Source organism: Elephantulus edwardii, unplaced genomic scaffold, assembly GCF_000299155.1.
Source record: "Elephantulus edwardii isolate Elephantulus edwardi_28Jun2011 unplaced genomic scaffold, EleEdw1.0 scaffold00028, whole genome shotgun sequence".
Taxonomy (NCBI): domain Eukaryota; kingdom Metazoa; phylum Chordata; class Mammalia; order Macroscelidea; family Macroscelididae; genus Elephantulus; species Elephantulus edwardii.
Genome location: NW_006399778.1, coordinates 4,109,607 through 4,124,591, shown reverse-complemented (window position 1 = coordinate 4,124,591; position 14,985 = coordinate 4,109,607). Strand labels below are relative to the sequence as shown.

Below are 14,985 nucleotides of genomic sequence, written 5' to 3'. Positions count from 1 at the left end.
TCAAATATAATATCCCTGTCCAAGGACTGGTCCCTCCTGGCCACTTGCCCAAAGTATTTGAGACAGAGCTTCAAAGTCCTTGCCTGCAGGGAGAAGTTTGGTTTCACCATCTCTAGGACAGATCTGTTTGTCCTCCTGGCAGTCCACAGTATGTTCAACACTCTTCTTCAACACCACAACTCAAAGGCATTGATTCTTCTTCTATCATCTTTAGTCATTGTCCAGCTCTATGTCACATAGCAAATAATTGCAAAGACTATGGCCTGGATCAGACATGCCTTAGTTCCCAGTCTCACATCATTGCTCTTTAGTACTCTAGAGAGATCGCTGACAGTAGACTTTCCCAGTGTAATTTGTCTTTTGATTTCCTGACTGTTGGTGCCAAGAATGTTAATTGTAGAACCAAGCAAGCTGAAGCTGTTAACAATCTCAACCACGTCTCTGTTTATCATGAAACTGACACTTGGCCTAGTGGTAAGAATCTTTGTTTTCTTAAGACTACCATCCTTGACTTTCTGCAGCAAATGCCTCACATCCTCCTCCGTTTCAGCAAGCAAGGTTGCGTCATCTGCATAATGCAAGTTGTTGATGAATCTACCTCCAATCCTGATGCCACATTCTTCCTCATAAAGTCCAGCCTCCTAAATGATCTGTACCACATATAGATTGAAAAGGTATGGGGATAGGATGCATCCCTGATGCACACCTTTCCTGATCCTGAACCATGCAGTGTTTCTCTGCTCTGTTCTGACTACTGCTTCCTGGTTCAAGTATAGGTTTCACATGAGCATAATTAAGGACACTGGAATTCCCATGCACCAACAACTAGGGTCAAAGAGGAGGAAATAGATGACTTCTACCAACGTTTGCAATCGGAAATCCACTGAACATGCAGCCAAGATACTTTGATAATAATGGGTGACTGGAATGCAAAAGTTGGACACAGAGAATAAAGATCAGTAGTGGGCAAGCATGGACTTGGTGACAGAAATTGGGCTGGAGATAGAATCATAGGATCTGTACAATCAAGACCTATTCATTGCAAATACCTTTTATAAGAAACAAGCGACTACTGTATATATGGACTTCACCCTATGGTCTACACAGGAATCAGATTGACCACATCTGTGGAAAAAATGAAGGGAAAAGCTCAATATCAGCTGTGAAAACTAGGACAGGTGCCAATTGTGGAACAGACTACCAACTGCTCATATACAAGTTCAAGCTGAAGCTAAAGCAAATGAAATCAAATCCACAAGAACCAAAGTTTGACCTTGAGTCATCCTACCAGAATTTAAAGACCATCCTAGGAATGCATTTGTGGCCTTGAATACAAATGAGTAAAGATCAGATGAGCTGTGGGAAGATATTAGGAATATCATCCATGAAGAATGCAAGCAGTCATTACAAAAACAGGGGAAGAAGAAAAAAAACAAGATGGATGTCAGAAGAGATTCTGAATATTATCCTGGAGCTCCAAGAAGCTAAAGCAAAGAGAAGAAATCAAGAAAAGAAGTTAAGAAGAAAAAGAAAAGAAGAGAAGAAGTTAGGAAGCTAAAGAGAAGATTTTAAAGGGCAGCGTGAGAAGACAAAGCAAAGTATTATGATGAAATGTGCAAGGAGTTGGAATCAGAAAATCAAAAGTACACACTTGCTCAGCATTATTTAAGCTGAAAGAACAGGAGAACAAATTGAAACCTCAAGTTGCAATACTTAAGGATGCTGAGAGCAAAATGTTGAATAACCCAGGAAGCATCAAAAGAAAATGGAAGGAGTACACAGAGTAATTTTTTTCCCCTACTAGTTTATTTACAAGGGAGTTCTGGTGGCCTAGTGGCAAGAAGCTGCACTGCAATCCCAGAGGTATACAGTTCAAATTCACCAAATGTTCTGCTGGAGAAGGAGGACAATATTCTCCTGTGCGAGACAGTACAATTTGATGGTACATACACTAGTTTATTTACAAAACTCGAACACAAATTCAAAACAGAGTCACTGTACCAAAAAGAAGTAACTGACACAGAAAATTTCATGAAACAACACATGATCAAAAGGCAATGGCGGAGGGAAAACGATGAGACACGGGATGCAGTGCACATGTGTCCCATTGTGCTTTACTCTCCAAGTGAAGATGGTAGAATGTGGGTAAAACTTTTCGCTGACAACATTCAGATGAGCACACAGACTCAAGCATCTTTCCAAAAGTGAATAGATAGGTGGTGAAACTATAGACAACATTCAGAAGACAATAAAATGAGTGCTTCATTATGACCCATCTGGTAAAGTTGTCCAGATTGAATATGCTTTGGCTGCTGTAGCTGGAGGAGCCCCTTCAGTGGAAATTAAAGCTGTAAATGGTGTAAAAGCTGGTTGCAACTGAAAAGAAACAGAAATCCATTCTGTGTGATGAGCGAAGTGTACACAGAATGGAACCAATCACCAAGCATATAGGCTTGGTGTCCAGTGGCATGGGCCCAGATGACAGAGGGCTTGTACACAGAACTCGGAAGCTGGCTCAGCTGTGTTGTCTTGTTTACCATGAGCCCATTTCCACAGCACAGCTTGTTGAGAGGGTAGCTTCTGTAATGCAAGATTACATCCAAACAGGTGGTGTGCGTCCATTTGGAGTTTCTTTACTTATTTGTGGTTGGAATGAAGGGCGACCTTACTTATTTCATTCAGATCCTTCTGGAGTTTATTTTGCCTGGAGAGCAAGAGCAGTGGGAAAGAACTACGTGAATGGGAAAACTTTCCTGGATAAAAGATATAATGATGATCTTGAACTTGAAGATGCCATCCATACAAATGACAGAAGATAACATACAAGTTGGAATCTTCAATGAAGCTGAATTTAGGTGACTTACTCCAGCTGAAGTTAAAGATTATTTGGCTGCCATAACATAATAATGAAGTGACTGAATAATCTGGAATTTCAGATAATCTATCTACTTAAATATAAGTACGTTTTCTTTTAAAAAAAAAAAAGCAATGGTGATGAAGAAGGAAGTTGAAGCTGCTCTGAAGGAATCAACAAAGAACAAGGCCCTAGGTATATCAATTGATATATTTCAACAAATAGATCCTGTCCTGAACACACTCATCAAGTTGTGCCAAGAAATTTGGAAGACAACTGCCTGGCCAACTGACTGGAAGAGATCTGTATTTATTCCCATTCCAAAAAAAAAGATGACCTGACAGAATGTGGAAATTATCGAACAATATCACTAATATCACATGCAAGCAAAATCCTGCTGAAGATTATTTCAAAAACTACTGGAACAGCACATCAACAGAGAACTGTCATATATGCAGGCTGGGTTTAGAAGAAGCTGTGGCACTAGGGACATCATAGCCAATCTTAGATGGATCTTGGCTGAAAGCAGAGACTACTAGAGGAATGTCTATCCATGTTTCATTGACGATGCAAAGGCATTTGACTGTGTGGATCACACTAACCTTTAGAAGGCCGCAAATGTTGTGTACTTTTTTTGTCTGTGGGTTGCGTAGAGCTCTGCTTTCTTTGCAACCGAAAGTATCAGCTTCCAGTCCCCAGTGAGTGATGGAGGACTTGAAAAAGTAAAAATTCTTCTGAATTTATTAATTCAGTGCTCAACATTCCCAAAGACTCATGCAGGAAAACGTGTCAGAATCACCCAGGGAACTTACAAAAATGTCCCCCTCCCACCGAAACTGGGTGTAGGGCCAGAGAATCAGTCCCCACTCACAGGCCCCAGGTGACTTTGGTGGTGAGCAGTCCAGCGGCAGCCCAGGATCGCTACACCAAAAAGTGGCACCTAACCCATCCTTTTGGGCACATTTCCCAGAGGCTTTTTCTGACCTCAGGAAAGAAATCTCTCTCCCTGCCTGGACAGCATGAGAGCTTAGCCAAGCCTGCTGTGAGCCTTAAAATTAATCTCGTTTCTGGCTAATCACAGCCCCAGCCCCACGCTTGAGAGCCTGGCCAAAGGCACTCAGCACTGCAAGCCCAGCCGCCACTGTGGCCCACGCAAGCCAAAGGCTGTTTTTCTTCTCTCTCCTTCCATGATCTCATTGAATTCCACGGCTTTAAATGTCATTTAGTGTCTGATGACTCCCAAATTTATAGCTCGTGCTCCTCCTTCCCTCTAGCTCATAGGTGCAGACTCATCCACACAGCTGCCTCAGAGCGTTAACATCCAGGACTATGAGCTAGAGGGAAGAGGCTTCACCCCCACAGACACGTCCCCACACCGCCAGTTCAGATGTGTCTCATCATGGCCGAGGCCAAATGTGAGACCTCACTCCAGATACCACCATCTACCCAAGGACGAGGAAGCTCAGGAGGCCTGGCGGGGAGGATTTGCATTGACAACCCAAAGCAAAGGGCTTTGAATGCCCAGCTGCTCCGTAGGAGGAAAGCGGGCAGTCTTCTCCCATGCGATTTACAGCCTCTGAGAACCCTGTGGAGGGTCAGCTATGAGTTAATTCTGATTCAACATAATGACATCAGAACTCAAGCCAATAATGGATGCCTCTACAAAGCTACACAAATCAAAACAATCTGGTACTTGTTTAAGAATGGACGTGTGGACCAATGGAATGAAAATGAGAATCCAGAAATAAACCCACACATGTATGGTGGACTCATTTATAGCAAGGGTGCTCAGCCCAATTCAGTAGTTGTTGCTGTTATGTGTCTTCAAGTCAGCCATGACCCATAGTGACCTTATGCACAATAGCTCTGAATCCTGCTCTATCCTAGACCAATCTCATTGTCTCTGACACACCTACCCTCATTACCCCAGTTACCGTGTCAAACTATTTCATCCGGAGTCTTCCTCTCCTGTACTGTCCCTCCACTTTTCCAAGCATGATGTCCTTCTTCAAGGACTGTTCCTTCCTGGCAACATGCCCCAAGTCTGTGAGCCTCAAAATCCTAGCCTCCATGGAAGGAGAAAGCCAAGGAGCTTGGCTTCACCCTCCCCAAGACAGATCTGTTAGTTCTCTTAGCAGTCCATAGTATGTTCAATACTCTTCTCTGGCACCACAACTCAAAGGCATCGATTCTTTTTCTGTCCTCTTTGGTCATTGTCCAGATCTCTGATGCATAACAGGTAATGATTGCGAAGACCATGGCCTGAATCAGTTGCATCTTAGTCTCTAGACTGATATTGTTGTTCTTTAGCACTCTGGACATGTTCCTGACAGGAATTTTTTCTAATACAATTCATCTTTTGATTTCCTGACTGTAGTGCCAAGAGTGTTGTTTATATAACCAAGCAAGCTATAATTATTAACAATCCAAGTTCAATAAGGAAAAAGAATTTTATGGGACAACCACATCTCTACATGTAAATGGATGAAACTGGATCCATACTTCATACCATATGTGCAAATGAACTAGCTCAGTGACCTAAATATGAATTAAAACTAAAAAAAAGAAAAACACTCAGGGATAAACAGAGATTCTTAGATATGAGACCAAAAGCTGAAGAAGAAAAAAAAGATAAACTACACAAAAATTTGCAACTTTTTCTGTACAGAGAGACAGGCCAGAGTTTGTGGCAATGACCCTGAACTTAATGTGGCTGCACCAGAGTCAGCATGTCTCTTATACATCAGTCAAGGAAGTTGCTCCTCTTCTAGCGGATGGCTCTGTGGGCCTGAAGTGTTCACACCACATCTGCTGTGCAGTGAGGCTCTTGTGGAAACGAGAACTCTTCCACCACCAGGCAGAAGATACAATGGGAGACAACCCTCCCTCAGCAGCTTGAAGGGCTTCTGAGTGGCTAAATGCCTGTCTCCTCTCCTGACTCTACATTATCTCAAACAGAAAGAGCAAATACTTCGCAAGCTGGTCCACACCCTAGCCTGTCTTTCTTCCTTTCTATCCCTTCGTACTCCTCCATGGTCCTTCTGCTCCAGTGTTCCACTATGTATCCTCTCAAGTCTATGGACACGCCACTGAACTTCACATTGCTCTGCCTTGTCATCTGCTGTTTCGTGCCCCCAGCATGTTCTTCCAGACATCCTTCTCTAGAACATTGTCCCTGGGCACTGATTATTGACCTCTTGAGCTTCCAGGCCCAACTAGAGTGCCTCTGTGCAGCTGTTTCTGATTCCTTACCCTGTGGACATCTGTGGACATCCCTTCTTCTATGTGCTGATCTCAGTGGTCCATAATATCCACTGAGCTATCTGAAGAGTATACCGGTGACTCCTCAATGCCCAGCAGAGCATAACAGACCCACAGTAAGTATTTGTTAGACACAGTAAGATGAATGAATGAATGTTCTGCAAACCTGTGAGAATTTCAAGAACATGGTAAACAGGCCACTTACCTTTTAGTTTTCAAATCACTCTTGCCTACTTGGGGGCAAGAAATGAGGTATCAGAGAGAGCTCACAAAGTGGTTCCTGGCCAGAACTGCCCCAATCTCCCAAGGTCCCTGGGTTTGGAGCCAAGCCCTCTTTGGAAGTTTACCAGTGGGAAATCCAGCCCTGCTCCACAGGCAATGCCAGAGCTGACACATCCCCAAACTGGCCCCCAGGATTGATCCTTTCTCCAGAAGTTTGCTAACCTGAGCCAAGCTTTGTTTGCCTCCCCGCTCTGCTCCACCCCTGGGCTATGAGAGCTCTCCAGAAGTCTGAAGCTCCACCAATGTGTCACAGAAAGTTTGTGTCTTTAACACAAAGCAAATATAAAAACTGAAAGCAAGGGAGCTCTGGTAGCCTAGTGACAAGAAGCTGTGCTGCAATCCTGAAGGTCTGCGGTTTGAGTCTACTAGATGCTCTGCTGGAGAAGAAGGGGCAATCTCCTCCTGTACCAGTTGCATCTGATTCAATGGCACACACGCACAAATAATAAAGTAAAAAATTTAAAAAGAAACAAAACCAAACCCTGAAAGCAATCTGGCATAGGAAACTCTTCTCATTTTTTTTTTTTGCTCATCATTTTACCCCTCCTAACATGCTTTGAAGGAGCCCTAGTAGCTGTTAACCAAAAGGTCAGCAGTTTGAACCCAAAAGCTGCTCTACTTCCATGAAGAATTATGTCTCTGTAAACCTAAGGGCAATTCTACTTGATGCCTTAGGGTCTCTGTGCTTCGAATCAGCTCAGTAGCAGAGAGTTTGGGGTTTTGGTCAACCTGCTTTGTGCTCTGTTAGCTTTCTTCCTGATAGAACAGAATTTGGTTTTCTAATAGCATCTGTCATATGCAGGGTGTCCCCAAACATTGGTGATAATGAGTTAGAAGTAGCACAGTTGGAAGCCCTCAGAAGCCAGAACCAGATGGCCCTCAGTGGGTCCCTCAGAGGGAGTTAGGGTAAAAGCTGGGGAGAAAGCCCACAACTCTGTGTTCCTAGCAAGTGTTCATCCAACAGACAATGTGTAGCCACATGGCATTGTCATGGCTGCTTATAAAAAAACTGAGAGGCGAGATGGTAGAAGTACTACTACTCAGCAGGTGAGGTATTCCTGGAAGGTAGAATAGTAAGAGATGTGAACTCAGGTAGTCCTTGTGCTCTGGTAACCTCGTGTCAAGAAGTTGTACTGCAGTCCTGATGGCATGCAGTTCGAGGCCACCGGCTACTCCATGGGAGAAGGATGGATAATCTCCTCCCGTGTGACTGACTGCCTCTGAATACCTGCCGGAGGGTCAGCTATGGGTCAGTTCTGACTATAGTACACAGCAATGGTCCTGGGTGCCAGGACACAAGACCTTAATTTTAAAAATGACAGCTGCAATCCTCATCACCTTGATGATTTGAGAACCTGAGATAGTGTGGTGAATCCCCCAAGCACACTGTGGGTACTTGGTATCTGTTAGATCCCTTTGGACCTCCAAGGCAGAGCCGGTACCAGGTTCTGGGGTTTACCAGGATCTCCACAGGCTGGTGCTACTTGCTTCTGAGCTGAGCATTCATATCCATAGGTATCCACAGCTGCTGCCTTCTCTTGGGAAACTGCAGACAGAATCATCCTCCCGGGGTTGCTCGGGGCCTTGTTATAATGACAGAGAGCCCCAGCCTGAACCAAAGGTTCCTGAGGACTTGACAGACTCCTCAAACACCACCAGCTCCATTCTCAAGGCCTCTTTGAAGCAGGGAGAGAGCTATCCTGGGGGAAATGGCTCTGTCGCCAGGCACCGTGGAGGAAATGTGGCTGGTAGCATCACTAGCCCTTAGTTTCTTCCTCATTGAAACTCCAGCGCTAATTATCTCCTGACACCCCTTCATCCATGAGGAAATGATGGCTCAAGGATGCAGAAGGGCTGGTGCTGCCCCCGAGCAATCTGCAGAGATGACTTCCAGTTTGACCATGAACGGAATGGGGCCAGGCTTTCATTATCATGATTCTTCTAGATGATTAAAGAAAATTTAGAAAATAGAATCAAGGGTGAGAGTGCACACTAGATGGTGGAAGACAGGCAGTGTTTGCCAGAAGAGGCACAATCCTGCCCAACTAAGGGCCCTTCTCCAAGTGAAACATCAAGATCTGCTCCTCTTAGTAGCACCACTGGAATGATAGGCTGCTTTATCATGAAGATAAACATTTCCATCTCAGTCACTGACTGCCAGAAACTCAACAGAGTGGACAATGAAAGCAAACTTCATCCTTTTTATGAGAATCAAAATGTTAGGATTAGAACCAATGATGTTGTTGTTGGGTGCCATCAAGTCGAGTGCAATGTCTCATAGTGAGCTTTTGAACAACAGATCTGAACCCTGTCCTATCACGTGCCATCCTCACAATCTCTGACACCCTCAAGCCCATTGCAGCAGTCACTGTGTCAATCCACCCAGTAGAGGGTCTTCCTCTCTTTTGCAGACCTTTCCAATCATGATGTCCATCTCCAAGGAATAAACTCTCCTAGAAACATGCCTAAAATATATGAGATGAAGCTTCATCATCTTTGCCTCCAAAGAGCACTCTGGCTGCACCTTCTTCAGGACACATCTGTTTGTTCTTTTGGCATCCGTGGGATTTTCAGTACTCTTTTCCAGCACCATAGCTCGAAGGCATCTTTCATTTTCTGTCATCCTTAGTCATTGTCCAGCTCTCATATGCATAGCAAATGACTAAAAAGACCACAGCCTCAGTCAGACACACCTTAATCCTCAAATCATTGCTCCTCAATAATTTGGGGAGGTCCCTGACTAGAGACTTTCCCAGTACAGTACATCTCCTGATCGCCTGACTACTAGTAACAAGTGTATTGATTGTGGATCCAAGTAAGACGAAGTTGTTAACAGGTTCAATTTTTTTCTCCATCTATTGTGATGCTACTTACCAATCCAGTGGCTAGTATTTTTGCTTTTTTTTATGTTAAGATGCAAGCTATGTTGAAGGCTGAAGTCTTTGATCTTCTGCAATAAGTGCTTCAAGTTCTAGGTTTTGGCAAGCAAGGTTGCATCATCTGTATAATGAAGGCTACTGATGAAGCTTCCTCCGTTTGTGGTGCAACATTCTTCTTCATAAAGTCCAACTTCTGGAATCATTTGCTCAGCATATGGATTAGACAGGTATGGAGAAAGGATACAACCTTGGCACACATCTTTCCTAATTTTAAACCATGTAGTATTCCCTTGCTCTGCTCACACAACAGCCTCTTAGTCTAAGTATAGGTTTCACATAAGCACAATTAAGTGTTCTTCTCATTGTTAACCATAATTTGTTCTGATCCACATCGTCAAATGCCTTTGCAAGTCAATAAAGTACAAATGGACATTTTCTGGTATTATTTACTTTCTAGCAGGATCCATCTGACATCAGCAATCATATCCCTGGTGCCATGCTGTTGCACTTCTCCTTCCCACAGAAAGATGCCAGGTGACAGAATGAACTACTCAATACTTTGGTTAGTTAACAGGTAAGGGGAAAGGAACTCATGGCTGAATGCCCTAATAGCTTTTATTGAGAAGTTTTCTCATTACATAAGCAGTAAAATATGTTGACTAAACTATTTATACATCATGTTTCTTTTCTTATTTGACAACCTTCTCTGTATCTATAACCACATCTATATTGGAAGGTAGCATCAGTAGGAGAATCAAGGATTTGTACATCCCAGTAGAGAGTGTTCTTTTCCCCCTTATTACATTATTTTCCCCTCCTTTTTGTTGTGTGCCATTGAATTGGACCCAACTGGCAAAGGAGGGGATTGCCCCTTCTTCAGTGGAGCATCTGGTGGATTTGAACTGCATGCCTTCTGGATTGCAGCACAACTTCTAGCCACTAGACCACCACAGCTCCTTTGATTACATCCTTTAGAGTTGCTGTTGTGTAACCCTATGAACTGTCTTCGTTTCTCCAAATTCATAGGGTTTCCAGAGGCAAGTACATTCTTTCAATCCAGGAAGTTCCTGCCCTGTATGGCTTAATCCCTGCACCATGGCCTCTTCAAAATCCAGCTTGAATGTCTAGCAGTTCTCTGTTCTCTATGTACTGTTCTGGTTGTTTTAAATTATCCTCAGCAGTATTTTGTTTGCATTTGATAGTAATTATATTGTTTGATAATTTCCACATCCTATTGGATCACCTTTCTTGGAAATGGGAACAAACATGGATTTCCTCCAGTTAGTCAGCCAGCAGCTGTCCTCCTGGCATTGACTGCACCTCCAGGGCTGTATCTGTCATTTGAAACATGTCAACTGGTGTCTCATCGGTTCCTGGGGCCTTATTTCTTCCTTTATTACTATTGGCTCTTGAACATATGGTATTTCCTGCAGTGTCGTCCATTTCTTTTTGATATAGTGACTCTGTCTATTCCCTTCATCTTCTTTTGATGCTTGATGTCTCCTGGATAATTTCCCTGTGCAAATCCAAGATTTTGCCCTCATGCTATTGAGTACTGTTGAGCTGCACCCTACCCATGACTGATCTTCCAGTAGGTTTTCAGAGGCAGTTAATCGCACAGAAGGAGACTGCCCATTCTTCTCCCACGGAACAGCTGGCGGATTCGAACTGCATACCTTTGTGATTGCAATGTAGCTTCTTACCACTAGGCAACCAGAGCTCCCTAAGTATTGCATCCCTAGGAATTGCAGCTCTAGGCTTCAATTTGTTTTTTCATTTCTTTTAGTTTGAGGAATCTTGAGCAAGTTCTTCCTAAGGGAGGCAAAAGTTCTGTGAACCATGTCTTAAGCAGTGACTATTTTGGGTGAATGAGTGATGTCAAAGAACAGGAACCAGAATAAGAACCATCTACCAAACATTGAACTGTCCATGGCATCTTCTCATTGGCTCAGATGCTAACCCCAAGGCCCACCAAAGGAGAAAGCCATAAAGAGAACATCACCTCACTACCTCAGCCTCCTCCACATTTCCTTTTCAAGGAGGAAGTCTGTCCCTTTGGGACATAACTTTCTAGTGAACTATCTACTTTTGTTAAACCTTCACTTCTGCCTCCTCATCTTTCTTGTCAGCCTCACACTCTAACAAAAAGCTTGTTGTTGTTATGTGACATCAAATCACTTGAGACTCATAGTAATCCTGAAACCTGCTCTATCCTGTGCCAATTCTGTCTCCAACACACCTACCCTCATTACCCCAGTCACTGTATCAATCCATCTCATCGATGGTCTCCCTTTTTATCTCCGTCCCTCCACACATGATGTCCCTCTCCAAGGACTGGTTTCTCCATACAACATGACAAGGAGCAGGCTGGCTTCACCCTCTCTAGGATGAACCTGTTTGTTCTCCTGGCAGTCCATGGTATATTCAAAACTCTTCTCCAGCACCACAGCTTAAAGGCATCAATTCTCTATCATCCCTAGTCATTGTCCAGCTCACTGATGCACAGCAAGCAATTGCAAAGACTATGGCTTGGATCAGGCACACCTTAGTCTCCAGACTGATGTTGTTGTTCTTCAGTTCTCTGGAGAGATCCCTGACAGCCAACTCTCCCAGTGCAATTCACCTCTTGATTTCCTGACTGCTGGTACCAAAAGTGTTGATTGTGGAAGCCAAGCAAACTAAAGCTGTTAACAATCTCAATCTCTTAAACCATCTATCATTATGCTGCCAATTGGCCCAGTGGTGAGAATCTTTGTTTTCTTCATGTTGAGCTTCAATCCATATTGAAGGCTACAGTCCTTGATCTTCTGCAGTAAGCACTTCAGATCTTCCTCAGTTTCAGCAAGCAGGGATGTGTCATCTGTAAAACACAGGTTGTTGATGAATCTTCCTCCAATCCTGATGCCATATTTCCCCTCATAGAGCCCAGCGTCCTGGATAATCTATTCTGCATAAAGATTGAAAAAGTATGGAGACAGAATACATCCCTGGCATACACCCTTCCTGATTTTGAAACATGCGGTATTTCCTTGCTCTGTTCTGACAACTGCCTCTTGGTCCAAGTACAGGTTTTCCATAAGCACTATCAAGTGTTCTGGGGTTCTCATTTTTCTCAGAGTCAGCCAGTTTGTTGTGATCCACACAGTCAAACACTTTTGCATAGTCCATGAAACACTGATAGACATTCCTGGTACTCTCTGCTTCCAGACAAGATCCATCTAACCTTAGCTATAAAATTCGTAGTACCAAAAAAAAAAATTCGTAGTACCATGGCCTCTTTCTTCTAAACCCAGCCTGCACGTCTGGTAGTTCTCTGTTGATGTACTGCTCCAGTCATTTTTGGATAATTTTCAGCAAAATCTTGCTTGCATGTGCTAGTAATGATATTGTTTGATAATTTCTGCACTCTATCCGGTCACTTTTCTTTGGAATGGCAACAAATACAGATATCTTCCAGTCAGTTGACTTGGTGGTTTTCTTCCAGATTTCTTGACACAACTTAGTGAGTGAATTCAGGGCAGCATCTATTTGTTTAAATATATCAATTGGTTTGCCATCAACTCCTGGGGCCTTGTTTCTTTCCAGTTCCTTCAGCTCAGCTTGAACTTCTTTCACCACCACAGCCTCTTGTTCATACATTATTTCATGGAATTCTTCTGTATCAGCCAATTCCTTCTGGCATAGTGACTCTGTATACTCTTTGCATCTTCTTTTAATGCTTCCTGGATCATTTAATATCCTGCTCAAAGCATCCTTAAGTATTGCAACTCATGGCTTGAATTTTTAAATTCCTTCAGCTTAAGAAATGCTGAGCGAGTTCGGCCCTTTTTATTTTCTGACTCCAGCTCTTTGCACATTTCATTATAATACTTTGTCTTCCCAAGCTGCCCTTTGAAATCTTCTGTTCAGCTCCTCAATTTCCTGATTTCTTGCCTTTGGTTTGGCTTCTTGGTGCTCTCATGTCATATTCAGTGTCTCAACTGACATCCATCTTGGCCATTTCTTCCTCCTCCTTTTGCATTCTTCATGGATGATATTCTTGATATCCTCCCGCAGCTCATTTGGTCTTCGCTCATTGGTGTCTAAGACCTTAAACCTGTTTCTGAGATGGTTTTGAATTTCAAATAGGATAGACTTAAGGTCATATTTTGGTTCCTATGGATTTGATTCATTTTCTTCAACTTCAGCTTGAAGTTGTATTTGAATAGTTGGTGGTCTGTTCCACAATCAGCACCTGGCCTAGTTTTCACAGCTGATATTGAGCTTCTCCAGTGATTCTTTCCACAGATGTAATCTATTTGATTTCTATGCATACCATTATGTAAAATCCATGTGTATAGCTTGCATCCGTACACTAGAGTCCACTCTCTCAGAAAAACTCTAAAATTGCCATACACTGTGCTACCTTGGTACTTGGGCACTGGCCACTCCTCTTGTCTCATCCTCCTAGGGACAGGTCTTTCGCCTGAGCAAGAAGGGCAAACTAGGACATAAACTACACAGTAATAGAATGGTCAAAGAAGTTGTTGCTTATTATGTGACATAGCAAGGGGGAAGGACAGGTTGTCTCAATCAGTGGTGGAAAGGCAAGCAAGGTTTCCCCATGAAGCAGGAAGATTTGACACATGGCCACATTTGCCTGCTACTAAGAGGCGTTCCTCTTCCTGATCAAGGAGAAGTGGAGAAAGAAAGAGCAAATCTGTCTAGGGTAGCACTGTGGATGCCAACCTGAGTTACTGCAAAGAAAGGAGGGAAGCATATCCAGCGACTGACTGATACTACTTTGCTCTTGTCGCCTGGGGCCCAAACGAGTCAGCAGAACCTGCAAACTCTTCAACCTCTCTAAAGAAGATGAAGTCTGCAGGTTCACTGTAAGAAAGCTTCTAAACAAAGAAGGCAAGAAACCCAGGACCAAAGCACCCAGCATTCAGAGTCTTGTCGCTCTTTGTGCCCTGCAGCACAAATGGAAGGGTACTGCTCTGGAGAAAGAGCACACTGAGAAAAACGAGCACGAGGCTCAATGAGTGCATGGCATGCTTTTGACCAAAAGAATGAAGGAGGCCAAAGAAAATGCCAGGAACAGATTGCCAAGGGACAAAGGGTAGCCTCTCTGGGAGCTTCGACTTCTGAGTCCAGTCAAAAATGAAATTTTCTAAGAGCGACAAATGAATAAGCTACTATATTAAGAAAATAAAAGAAAAATGTTTGGAGACATGCCAGGTCCTCCCCAGCCTCATCTTTCTCCCAATCCCCTGCCTGGAACTGCACAGACATGGTTGGAAGGTAGGGGTCTGTGGGAGGTGGGAGGGATTCTAGAAGTGCTTTATCGAGGTTCACTGTGCATGGCGCGCAGGGCCAGGCTCTGGGCACCAGCATTGACCAAGGCTGACCACAAGAGCCTGTGGGCAGCAGGGGCCAGCTGAGGACTCCTGGCATGCCTTTATGGACTCGTTTAGCACCTAGCGAGGGCGCACTGTGTGCCAACACGCTTCATCCGGTGCTGGGGGGACCCGGATGCCCGCCCGGCAGCCGCCCCTGTGCTGCCCCCTACAGTCCCGCCCGCACAGACGCCGGCGCCGCGTTGGGACATTATTAGGCCGCTCCGCCCCAGCCTCTCAGGCCCGGCCCGCCCCCGTCTCGCCCGGGTCGGCCCGTTAGTCCGCGCCTCCGGCCGCCGAGGAGCCGCCGCCATGGGCCCGCTTCGGCCAG

The 14,985-nt window shown here is 44.1% G+C and overlaps 1 pseudogene; it reads left to right on the top strand.

Annotated features, from left to right (window-relative positions):
* Window positions 1–2,131: 2,131 nt before the first annotated feature.
* Window positions 2,132–2,904, top strand: LOC102863863 (annotated as a pseudogene).
* Window positions 2,905–14,985: the final 12,081 nt, after the last annotated feature.